This window comes from Arachis hypogaea, chromosome 5, assembly GCF_003086295.3.
Source record: "Arachis hypogaea cultivar Tifrunner chromosome 5, arahy.Tifrunner.gnm2.J5K5, whole genome shotgun sequence".
NCBI lineage: Eukaryota > Viridiplantae > Streptophyta > Magnoliopsida > Fabales > Fabaceae > Arachis > Arachis hypogaea.
In genome coordinates, this window is record NC_092040.1 from 83,774,813 (window position 1) to 83,787,021 (window position 12,209).

The window sequence follows — 12,209 nt, forward strand, 5'->3', positions numbered from 1 at the left end:
TTATTCTGCTTAGAACTCTCTGTCTGTTGCTGAGAAGATGATGGAAAAGGATTGCTATTGCTAAACCTGTTTCTTCCACCATAATTATTGTTGAAACCTTGTTGGGGTCTCTGTTGATCCTTCCATGAAAAATTTGGATGATTTCTCCATGAAGGATTATAGGTGTTTCCATAGGGTTCTCCCATGTAATTCACCTCTTCCATTGAAGGGTTCTCAGGATCATAGGCTTCTTCCTCAGATGAAGCCTCCTTAGTACTGCTTGGTGCATTTTGCATTCCAGACAGACTTTGAGAAATTATATTGACTTGTTGAGTCAATATTTTGTTCTGAGCCAATATGGCATTCAGAGTGTCAATCTCAAGAACTCCTTTCTTCTGACTAGTCCCATTGTTCACAGGATTTCTTTCAGAAGTGTACATGAATTGGTTATTTGCAACCATTTCAATCAGTTCTTGAGCTTCAGTAGGCGTCTTCTTTCAGATAAAGAGATCCTCCTGCAGAGCTATCCAAAGACATCTTGGATAGTTCAGAGAGACCATCATAGAAAATACCTATGATGCTCCATTCAGAAAGCATATCAGAAGGACACTTTCTGGTTAATTGTTTGTATCTTTCCCAAGCTTCGTAGAGGGATTCTCCTTCCTTCTGTCTGAAGGTTTGGACTTCCACTCTAAGCTTACTTAATTTTTGAGGTGGAAAGAACTTTGCCAAGAAGGCATTGACTAGCTTTTCCCAAGAGTCCAGGCTTTCTTTAGGTTGAGAGTCCAACCATGTCCTAGCTCTGTCTCTTATAGCAAAAGGGAATAGCATAAGTCTGTAGACCTCAGGGTCAACCCCATTAGTCTTGACAGTGTCACAGATTTGCAAGAATTCAGCTAAAAGCTGATGAGGATCTTCCAGTGGAAGTCCATGGAACTTGCAATTCTGTTGCATTAGAGAAACTAATTGAGGCTTAAGCTCAAAGTTGTTTGCTCCAATGGCAGGGATAGAGATGCTTCTCCCATAGAAATCGGGAGTAGGTGCAGTGAAGTCACCCAGCACCTTCCTTGCATTGTTGGCATTGTTGTTGTTTTCGGCTGCCATAGGTTCTTCTTCTTTGAAGAATTCGGTTAGGTCCTCTACAGAGAGTTGTGCTTTGGCTTCTCTTAGCTTTCTCTTCAAGGTCCTTTCAGGTTCAGGATCAGCCTCAACAAGAATGCCTTTGTCTTTGCTCCTGCTCATATGAGAGAGAAGAGAACAAGAAAATATGGAATCCTCTATGTCACAGTATAGAGATTCCTTGAGGTGTTAGAGGAAAAGAAAAATGGAAGGCAGAAGTGGAAAATTCGAACTTATCAAAGAAGATGGAGTTCGAATTTTGCATTAAGGAATAGTGTTAGTCCATAAATAGAAGGATGTGAGAAGAAGGGAAGTGGTTTTCGAAAATTAAGTAAGAAATTTTGAAAACATTTTGAAAAACACTAATTAATTTTCGAAAACCAAGAGTGGGAAAGAGATCAAGTGATTTTTGAAAAAGATTTTGAAATTAGAAATCAGAAAGATTTGATTGGAAATTATTTTGAAAAAGATGTGGTTAAGAAAATATGATTGGTTTTAAAAAGATGTGATTGAGAAGATATGATTTGAAAAACATTTTAAAAAAGATTTGATTTTGAAAATTAAAAACTTGGCTAACAAGAAAAGATATGATTCAAACATTAAACCTTTCTCAACAGAAAAGGCAACATACTTGAAATGTTGAATCAAATCATTAATTGATAGCAAGTATCTTTGAAAAAGGAAAGAAATTGATTTTGAAAACACATGATTGAAAAGATATGATTTGAAAAAGATTTGATTTTGAAGAACTTTGAAAATCTGAAAAAAAATTGCATTGAAAAACAGAATCTTCCCTCTTGTGCCATCCTGGCGTTAAACGCCCAGAATGGTGCACATTCTGGCGTTTAACGCCCAAAACTATACCTTTTTGGGCGTTAAACGCCCAACCAGGTACCCTGGCTGGCGTTTAAACGCCAGTCTGTCCTTCTTCACTGGGCGTTTTGAACGCCCAGCTTTTTCTGTATAATTCCTCTGCAGCATGTTCTGAATCTTCAATTCTCTGTATCATTGACTTGAGAAGACACAAATTAAAAATATTTTTGGATTTTTAATAATAAGGAAAAATCAAAATACAACTAAAATCAAATAACAATGCATGCAAGACACCAAACTTAGCAGTTTGTATACTACTGACACTAATGAGAATGCATATGAGACACATAAACACTCAAGTCAAGAGAATTCAAAGATTAGAGTAAGAAATCATCAAGAATTATTTGAAGATCCTTAAGACACATGAATGAATGCATGCAATTGACACCAAACTTAAAATGAAACACTAGACTCAAACAAGAAACATACAATATTTTTGGATTTTATGATTTTGTAATTTTTTTTTTGTGATTTTCGAAAATTAAGTGAAAAAAATATCAAAATTCTTAATGAGAATTCCAGGAATCAGTGCAATGCTAGTCAAAGACTCCGGTCCAGGAATTAGACATGGCTTCACAGCCAGCCAAGCTTTCAAAGAAAGCTTCGGTCCAAAACACTAGACATGGCCAATGGCCAGCCAAGCCTTAGCAGATCACTGCTCCAAAAGCAAGATTGATAGAAATCAACAAGCTCTTGTGATGACAAGTTGAAACCTCGGTCCAATGAAATTAGACATGGCTTCACAGCCAGCTAGATTTCAACAAATCATCATGAAACTCTAGAATTCACCTTCAAGAATTTTGAAAAAAAAAATACCTAATCTAAGCAACAAGATGAACCGTCAGTTGTCCAAACTCAACAATCCCCGGCAACGGCGCCAAAAACTTGGTGCACAAAATTGTGATCATTACAACATAAATAATCCATAAACTTGGTGTTCAACACCATGGCATAAACACAACTTCGCACAACTAACCAGCAAGTGTACTGGGTCGTCCAAGTAATAAACCTTACGCGAGTAAGGGTCGATCCCACAGAGATTGTTGGTATAAAGCAAGCTATGGTCACCTTGTAAATCTTAGTCAGGCAGACTCAAATGGGTATAGTGATAAACGCATAAAACATAAAGATAAAGATAGAGATACTTATGTAATTCATTGGTAGGAATTTCAGATAAGCGTATGAAGATGCCTTCCCTTCCGTCTCTCTGCTTTCCTACTGTCTTCATCCAATCCTTCTTACTCCTTTCCATGGCAAGCTTAAGCAAGGGTTTCACCGTTGTCAGTGGCTACCTCCCATCCTCTCAGTGGAAATGTTCAACGCACCCTGTCACGGCACGGCTATCCATCTGTCGGTTCTCGATTAGGCCGGAATAGAATCCAGTGATTCTTTTGCGTCTGTCACTAACGCCCCGCCCTCAGGAGTTTGAAGCACGTCACAGTCATTCAATCATTGAATCCTACTCAGAATACCACAGGCAAGGTTAGACCTTCCGGATTCTCTTGAATGCCGCCATCAGTTCTAGCCTATACCACGAAGACTCTGATCTCACGGAATGGCTGGCTCGTTTGTCAGGCGAGCACTCGGTTGTCAGGCGATTAACCATGCATCGTGTATCAGGAATCCAAGAGATATTCACCCAATCGAAGGTAGAACGGAGGTGGTTGTCAGTCACACGTTCATAGGTGAGAATGATGATGAGTGTCACGGATCATCACATTCATCAAGTTGAAGAACAAGTGATATCTTAGAACAAGAACAAGCGGAATTGAATAGAAGAACAATAGTAATTGCATTAATACTCGAGGTACAGCAGAGCTCCACACCTTAATCTATGGTGTGTAGAAACTCCACCGTTGAAAATACATAAGAACAAGGGCTAGGCATGGCCGAATGGCCAGCCTCCCAATGTGATCTAAGATAGCATCAAAACAAAGATAACTACCCAGATATCTCAATACAATAGTAAAAGGTCCTACTTATAGAAAACTAGTAGCCTAGGGTGTACAGAGATGAGTAAATGACATAAAAATCCACTTTCGGGCCCACTTGGTGTGTGCTTGGGCTGAGCAATGAAGCATTTTCGTGCAGAGACTCTTCCTGGAGTTAAACGCCAGCTTTTATGCCAGTTTGGGCCATCAAATCTTGGGCAAAGTATGGACTATCATATATTGCTGGAAAGCCCAGGATGTCTACTTTCCAACGCCGTTAAGAGCGCGCCAATTGGGTATCTGTAGCTCCAGAAAATCCACTTCGAGTGCAGGGAGGTCAGAATCCAATAGCATCTGCAGTCCTTTTTGGTCTCTGAATCAGATTTTTGCTCAAGTCCCTCAATTTCAGCCAGAAAATACCTGAAATCACAGAAAAACACACAAACTCATAGTAAAGCCCAGAAAAGTGAATTTTAACTAAAAACTAATAAAAATATACTAAAAACTAACTAGATCATACCAAAAACATACTAAAAACAATGCCAAAAAGCGTACAAATTATCCGCTCATCAGCTAACCATGCCAAAGTGGAGAACTTGTTAGCCACCTTATAGAGTTCTAGAGGTATGATCTCATGAACTTCCACTTCCTCCCCAATCATGATACTATGGATCATGATGGCCCGATCCACAGTCACTTCAGATCGGTTGCTAGTAGGAATGATGGAGCGTTGGATGAATTCCAACCATCCTCTAGCCACAGGCTTAAGGTCCGGTCTTCTCAATTGAACCGGCTTGCCTCTTGAGTATCTTTTCCATTGAGCTCCTTCCACACATATGTCCATGAGGACTTGGTCCAACATTTGATCAAAGTTGACCCTTCTAGTATAGGGGCGTGCGTTTTCTTGCATCATTGGCAAGTTGAATGCCAACCTTATATTTTCCGGACTGAAATCTAAGTATTTGTCCCGACCATTGTAAGCCAATTCTTTGGATTCGGGTTCATACTTTGATCATGGTTCCTAGTGATCCATGCATTGGCATAGAACTCTTAAACCATTAAGATTCTGACTTGTTGAATGAGGTTGGTGAGAACTTCCCAACCTCTTCTTTGAATCTCATGTAAGATCTCTAGATACTCATTCCTTTTGAGCATGAAAGGGACCTCAGGGATCACCTTCTTCTTGGCCACAACTTCATAGAAGTGGTCTTAATAGACCTTTGAGATGAATCTCTCCGTCTCCCATGACTCGAAGGTGGAAGCTTTTGCCTTTCCTTTCCTCTTTCTAGAGGTTTCTCCAGCCTTAGATGCCATAAATGGTTATGAAAAAAAATAATGCTTTTACCACACCAAACTTAAAAGGTTTGCTCGTGCTCGAGCAAAAGAAGAAAGAAAGAAGGAGAAGAAGAAGAATTGGAGGAGAGAGAGATGAGAGATAGGTTCGGCCAAGGAGGTATAAGGTGATTGTGAAGTGTGAAAATGAAGGAGTGAAGAGGGGTATTTATAGGGAAAGAGAGGGAGAGTGGCCGAATGAAATTGGGTAGGTTTGGGAGGAAAAAGTGTTTGAATTTGAAAAGTGAGGTAGGTGGGGTTTTTGGGGAAGAGGGATGGAGATGATTGGTGAAGTGAATATAGGGAAGAGAATAGGATTTGATAGGTGGGTAGTGTTTTGGGTAGAGTGTTATAGATATGTGTGAGGGGGAGAGAGAGAGGTGGGATAGGTGGAGATCCTGTGGGGTCCACAGATCCTGAGGGGTCAAGGACTTCTCATCCCTACTCCATTTAGGCGTGTAAAATGTCCTTAGAGTGCAATTCTGGCATTTAACACCAGACTGCTGCCTGTTTCTGGTGTTAAACACCAGCTTTTATACCTTTCCTGGTGTTTAACGCCAAGCTATTGCTTGTTTCTGGCGTTTAACGCCAACTTAATGCTCTGTTCTGGCGTTAAACGCCAATCTGGTGCCCATTTCTGGCGTTAAACGCCCAGAATGGTGCCAGACTGGGCGTTTAACGCTGCTACTTTTAGTGGCATTTAAACGCGAGTAAGCTTATCCTCCAGGGTGTGCTGTTTTTAATGCTATTTTTGAATTTGCTTTGATTTTTGTAGTTGTTTTTGTGACTCTACATTATCATCAACCTAAAGAAAATATGAAATAACATAGATAAATAAAAATTGGGTTGCCTCCCAATAAGCGCTTCTTTAATGTCAATAGCTTGACAGTGGGCTCTCATGGAGCCTCACAGATATTCAGAGCATGGTTGGGGCCTCCCAACACCAAACTTAGAGTTTGGTTGTGGCCTCTCAACACCAAACTTAGAGTTTGGTTGTGGCCTCCCAACATCAAGCTTAGAGTTTGAATATGGGGGCTTTGTTTGACTCTGTATTGAGAGAAGCTTTTCATGCTTCTTCTCTATGTGTACAGAAGGAGAACCTTGAGTCTTGAATACAAGGTAGTTCTCGTTCAATTGAAGGACCAGCTCTCCTCTGTCAACATTAATCACAAATTTTGTTGTGGCTAGGAAATGTTTGCCAAGGATAATGGATTCATCCTCATCTTTCCCAATGTCTAGGATTATGAAATCAACAGGGATGTAAGGCCTTCAACCTTCACTAGCACATCTTCTACTAGTCCATAAGCCTGTTTCATTAATTTGTCTGCCATCTCTAGTGAGACTCTTGCAGCTTTTACCTCAAAGATTCCTAGTTTCTCTATTACAAAGAGTGGCATAAGGTTAATACTTGACCCTAGGTCACAAAGAGCCTTCTCAAAGGTCATGCTGCCTATGGTACAGGGTATTAAGAATTTACCAGGATCCTGCTTCTTTTGAGGTAAAGTGTGCTGAACCCAGGTATTCAGTTCATTAATGAACAATGGAGGTTCATCCTCCCAAGTCTCATTACCAAATAGCTTGGCATTCAACTCATGATTGCTCCTAAATACTGGGCAACTTATCCTTCAACAATGTCTTCATCTTCTTCAGAAGATGAATAGTCATCAGAGCTCATGAATGGTAAAAGGAAGCTCAAAGGAATCTCTATGGTCGTTGTATGAGCCTCAGATTCTTGAGGTTCCTCAAATGGGAACTCTTTTTTATCCAGAGGACGTCCCATGAGGTCTTCCTCATTGGGATTCACGTCCTCCTTCTCCTCTGTGCATTCGGCCACTTTGGTTATATTGATGGTCTTGCACTCTCTTTTTGGATTCTCTTCTGTATTGCTTGGGAGATTACTAGGAGGAGTCTCAGTGACTCTTTTACTCAGCTGGCCCACTTGTGCCTCCAAATTTCTAATGGAGGACCTTGTTTCATTCATAAAACTGAGAGTGGCCTTAGATAGATCAGAGACTATATTTGCTAAGCTAGATGGATTCTGCTCAGAATCCTCTATCTGTTACTGATAGGATGATGGAAAAGGCTTGCCATTGCTAAACATGTTTCTTCCACCATTATTATTGTTAAAGCCTTGTTGAGGCTTTTATTGATCCTTCCATGAGAAATTTGGATGATTCCTCCATGAAGGATTATAAGTGATTCCATAGGCTTCACCCATGTAATTCACCTCTGCCATTGCAGGGTTCTCAGGATCATAAGCTTCTTCTTCAGAAGATGCTTCTTTAGTACTGTTGGATGCATTTTGCAATCCATTCAGACTCTGAGAAATCTTATTGACTTGCTGAGTCAACATTTTGTTCTGAGCCAATATGGCATTCAGAGCATCAATTTCAAGAACTCCCTTCCTCTGAGGTGTCCCATTATTTACAGGATTCCTCTCAGAGGTGTACATGAACTGGTTATTTGTAACCATTTCAATGAGTTCCTGAGCTTCTGCAGGCGTTTTCTTCAGGTGAATAGATCTACCTACAGAATGGTCTAATGACATCTTAGACAATTCAGACAGACCATCATAGAATATATCCATGATGGTCCATTCTGAAAGCATGTCAGAAGAACACTTTCTGGTCAGTTGCTTGTATCTTTTCTAAGCTTTATAGAGGGATTCACCTTCTTTCTGTCTGAAGATTTGAACATCCACTCTAAGCTTGCTCAGCTTTTGAGAAGAAATGAATTTGGCTTAGAAAGCCATGACCAGTTTATCCCAAGAGTTCAGGCTATCTCTAGTTGAGAGTCCAACCATATTCTAGCCCTGTCTCTTACAGCAAAAGGGAAAAGCATAAGCTTGTAGACCTCGGGATCAACTCCATTGGTCTTAACAGTGTCACAGATCTACAAAAATTCAATTAAGAACTAAAAAAGATCTTCTAATGGAAGTCCATAAAACTTGCAATTCTGTTCCATCAAAGAAACTAATTGAGGCTTTAGCTCAAAATTGTTTGCTCCAATGGCAGGGATTGAGATGCTTCTTCCATGGAAGTTGGAATTTGGTGTAGTGAAGTTACCAAGCATCTTCCTTGCATTGTTGTTGGGTTCGGCCATTACTTCTTTTTCGAGATTCTCTGTAAGGTTTTCTCTGGATTGTTGTGCTTTAGCTTCTCTTAGCTTCTTCAGGAGGGTCTTTTCAGGTTCAGGATCTGCTTCAACAAGAATATCCTTGTCCTTGCTCCTGCTAATATGAAAAAGAAGAGGACAGAAAAGAAGAGGAATCCTCTATGTCACAGTATAGAGATTCCTTTATGTGAGTAGAATAAGAAAAGAATAGAAGAATAATGTAAAGAGAAGAGATGAAGAATTCAAACACAGAGAGGGAGAGAGGGTTCGAATTATAAGAAGAAGAGAAGAGTGTTAGTGATTAAATAAATAAATAGAAGAAGATGAGAGAGAGAGTTTTCGAAAATAATTAAAAGGAAAAGGAAAATATTTTTGTTTTTATTTTAAAAAAATTAGTTAGAATTCGAAAATTAAGAGAAGAAATAAAATTAAAATTAAAATTTGAAACAATTAGTTAATTAAAAAGATTTTTGAAAAAAAGGAAGGTGATTTTCGAAAATTAGAGAGAGAAAAGTAGTTAGGTGGTTTTGAAAAAGATAAGAAATATTAAAACAAACAAAAAGTCAATTAATTAATTGAAAAAGATTTGAAAATCAATTTTGAAAAGATAAGAAGTTAGAAAAGATTTTTGAAATCAAATTTTTTAAAAAGATTTGATTGAAAAAGATATGATTTGAAAAAGATATAATTAAAAAGATATGATTGAAATTTATTTTGAAAAATATTTGGAAAGATAATTAAAAAGATTTTATTTTTAAAATTAAAGTTGATGACTTGACTAACAAGAAACTAAAAGATATGATTTTAGAATTTTAAAGATTGAGCCTTTCTTAATAGGCAAGTCACAAACTTGAAATTTTTGAATCAAAACATTAATGTTAGTAAAGATTTTCAAAAATTTGAAGTAAAAATAAGAAAAATATTTTGAAAATCAATTTAAAAAAATTAAAAAATATAAAAGAAAAATGAAAAAGATTTGATTTTTGAAAAAGTTTTGAAAAGATAAGATTTTTAAAATTGAAATCTTGACTTGACTAACAAGAAACAACTTATTTTAAAAATTTTTGACTAAGTCAACCCAAAGATTTTGAAATTTATGAGTGAAATAAGGAAAATATATTTTTTATTTTTTTGAATTTAATGAGGAAAGAGAAAAACCACAAAATGACTCAACACATAAAAATTTTGGATTAAAACAAATGATGCATGCAAGAACACTATGAATGTCAAGATGAACACCAAGAACACTTTGAAGATCATGATGAACATCAAGAACTTATTTTGAAAAATTTTCAAGAAAAGAAAAACTTGCAAGACACCAAACTTAGAGATTTTTCATGTTTAGACACTATGAATTCAAAAATGCATATGAAAAACAACAAAAGACACAAAACAAGAAAATATGAAGATCAAACAAGAAGACTCATTAAGAACAACTTGAAGATCATGAAGAATGCAATGCATGTTTCCAAAAATTTTTAGAAAAATTAAAACATGCAATTGACACCAAACTTAAAAATTGACACTAGGCTCAAACAAGAAACACAAAATAATTTTTTTGGTTTTTTTATGATTTTATTAATTTTTTTATTATTTTTTTCAAAAATTATTTTGGAAAGATGAAAAAGAAGAAAAAATTTTTGAAAGATTTTTGAAAACTTTTTGAAAATAAAATAAAGGTTGAAAGAAGAAGAAAATTACCTAATCTGAGCAACAAGATGAACCGTTAGTTGTCCAAACTCGAACAATCCCCGGCAACGGCGCCAAAAACTTGGTGCACGGAATTGTGATTCACACTTTTCACAACTCTGGTGCCACTAACCAGCAAGTGCACTGGGTCGTCCAAGTAATACCTTACGTGAGTAAGGGTCGATCCCACGGAGATTGTCGGCTTGAAGCAAACTATGGTTATCTTGTAAACCTTAGTCAGGAGATTAATATTGAGGAGAGTTTTGTTTGTAAAAAGTAAAAGAACATGAAATAAATACTTGTTATGCAGTGATGGAGAGTTGTTGGAGTTTTGGTAATTAAAAGATGACTAAACATAAAATAAAGATAGAGATACTTGTGTAATTCATTGGTGGGAATTTCAAATAAGTGTGTGGAGATGCGTTATTCCTTCTGAATCTCTGCTTTCCTACTGTCTTCATTCAATCATTCATACTCCTTTCTATGGCAAGCTGTATGTTGGGGATCACTGTTGTCAATGGCTACCTCCCATCCTCTTAGTGAAAATGGTCCTCTATGGTTTTTGTACGGCTAATCAACTGTCGGATTTCTCGTCTCGGATGAAAAATACCAGGCACAGCTAATGCATGGGTAATCAGCTGTTGGTTCTCGATCGTGTCGGAATAAGATCCAATGATCCTTTTGCGTCTGTCACTACACCCCACAGTCACGAGTTTGAAGCTCGTCACAGTCATCCCTTCCCAGATCCTACTCGGAAAACCACAGACAAGGTTTAGACTTTTTGGATATCAGGAATGCTGCCAATGGCTTCTAGCCTATACCACAAAGATGCTAATCTCGGATTCAGATGCCCCTTTGTCAGAGGAGAGTCGATGTGAATCGTTGATTAGAAACCCAAGAGATACACACCCTAGCTTTCGCAGGTAGAACAGAAGTGTTTGTCAGGCATGCGTTCATAGGTGAGAATGGTGATGAGTGTCATGGATCATCACATTCATCAGGTTGAAGTACGAGTGAACATCTTAGAATAAGAATAAGCTTGAATTGAATAGAAGAACAATAATACTTTGCATTAATACTCGAGGGACAGCAGGGCTCCACACCTTAATCTATGGTGTGTAGAAACTCCACCGTTGAAAATACATAAGTGATGAAGGTCTAGGCATGGCCGAATGGCCAGCCCCCATAAAAGTCTAAGATAGCATAAAACTGATCAAAGATCGGTCTAAGAACTAAATGTCTAAGGATGTTAGTACAATAGTAAAAAGTCCTATTTATACTAAACTAGTTACTAGGGTAACAGAAATAAGTAAATGATGCAGAAATCCACTTCCGGGCCCACTTGGTGTGTGCTTGGGCTGAGCATTGAAGCTTTCATGTGTAGAGACTTTTCTTGGAGTTAAACACCAGTTTTTATGCCAGTTTGGGCGTTTAACTACAACTTCTATCCTGTTTCTGGCGTTTAACGCCAGAATAGGGCAGGAAGTTGGAGTTTGAACGCCCGTTTGCGTCATCTAAACTCGAGCAAAGTATGAACTATTATATATTGCTGGAAAGCCCAGGATGTCTACTTTCCAACGCAATTGAGATCATGCCATTTGGGCTTTTGTAGCTCCAGAAATTTTATTTCGAGTGCAGGGAGGTCAGAATCCAACAGTATCTGCAGTCCTTTTTCAGCCTCTGAATCAGATTTTTGCTCAGGTCCTTCAATTTCAGCCAGAAAATACCTGAAATCATAGAAAAATACACAAACTCATAGTAAAATCCAGAAATGTGAATTTTGTTTAAAAACTAATAAAAATATACTAAAAACTAACTAAATCCTACTAAAAACTATCTAAAAACAATGCCAAAAAGTGTATAAATTATCCGTTCATCAAGGATGCTGTCCCACTGTGTGTCATCATTGCTGGAGCTGACCTCGCCACCGCACCTGCAAGCTCCTCCCCTAGCCTTGGTGGTTTTGGTTCTGTTCGAACTGTGCTTGCCGAGAAATACTAGTGTTGTTATTGAGGTTTTTTTGTCATCACCAAAACCTATACGGATGTTATAGCCACTCTGTTTCCATGTTTTTCTATTGTTATAGTAAGCATCTCTGTTCTGAAACCCTCACAGCTAGTGTATACATTTTCTGTTATGAGTTTGGTAAAAAATATGAGGTTTTGGTAACAT

The 12,209-nt window shown here is 37.9% G+C and overlaps 1 non-coding gene across 1 annotated transcript; it reads left to right on the forward strand.

Annotated features, from left to right (window-relative positions):
* Positions 1-570: 570 nt before the first annotated feature.
* Positions 571-678, forward strand: LOC112804503 (small nucleolar RNA R71). The gene has a single exon (XR_003203117.1). It is a non-coding gene; the product is annotated as a small nucleolar RNA R71 (small nucleolar RNA).
* Positions 679-12,209: the final 11,531 nt, after the last annotated feature.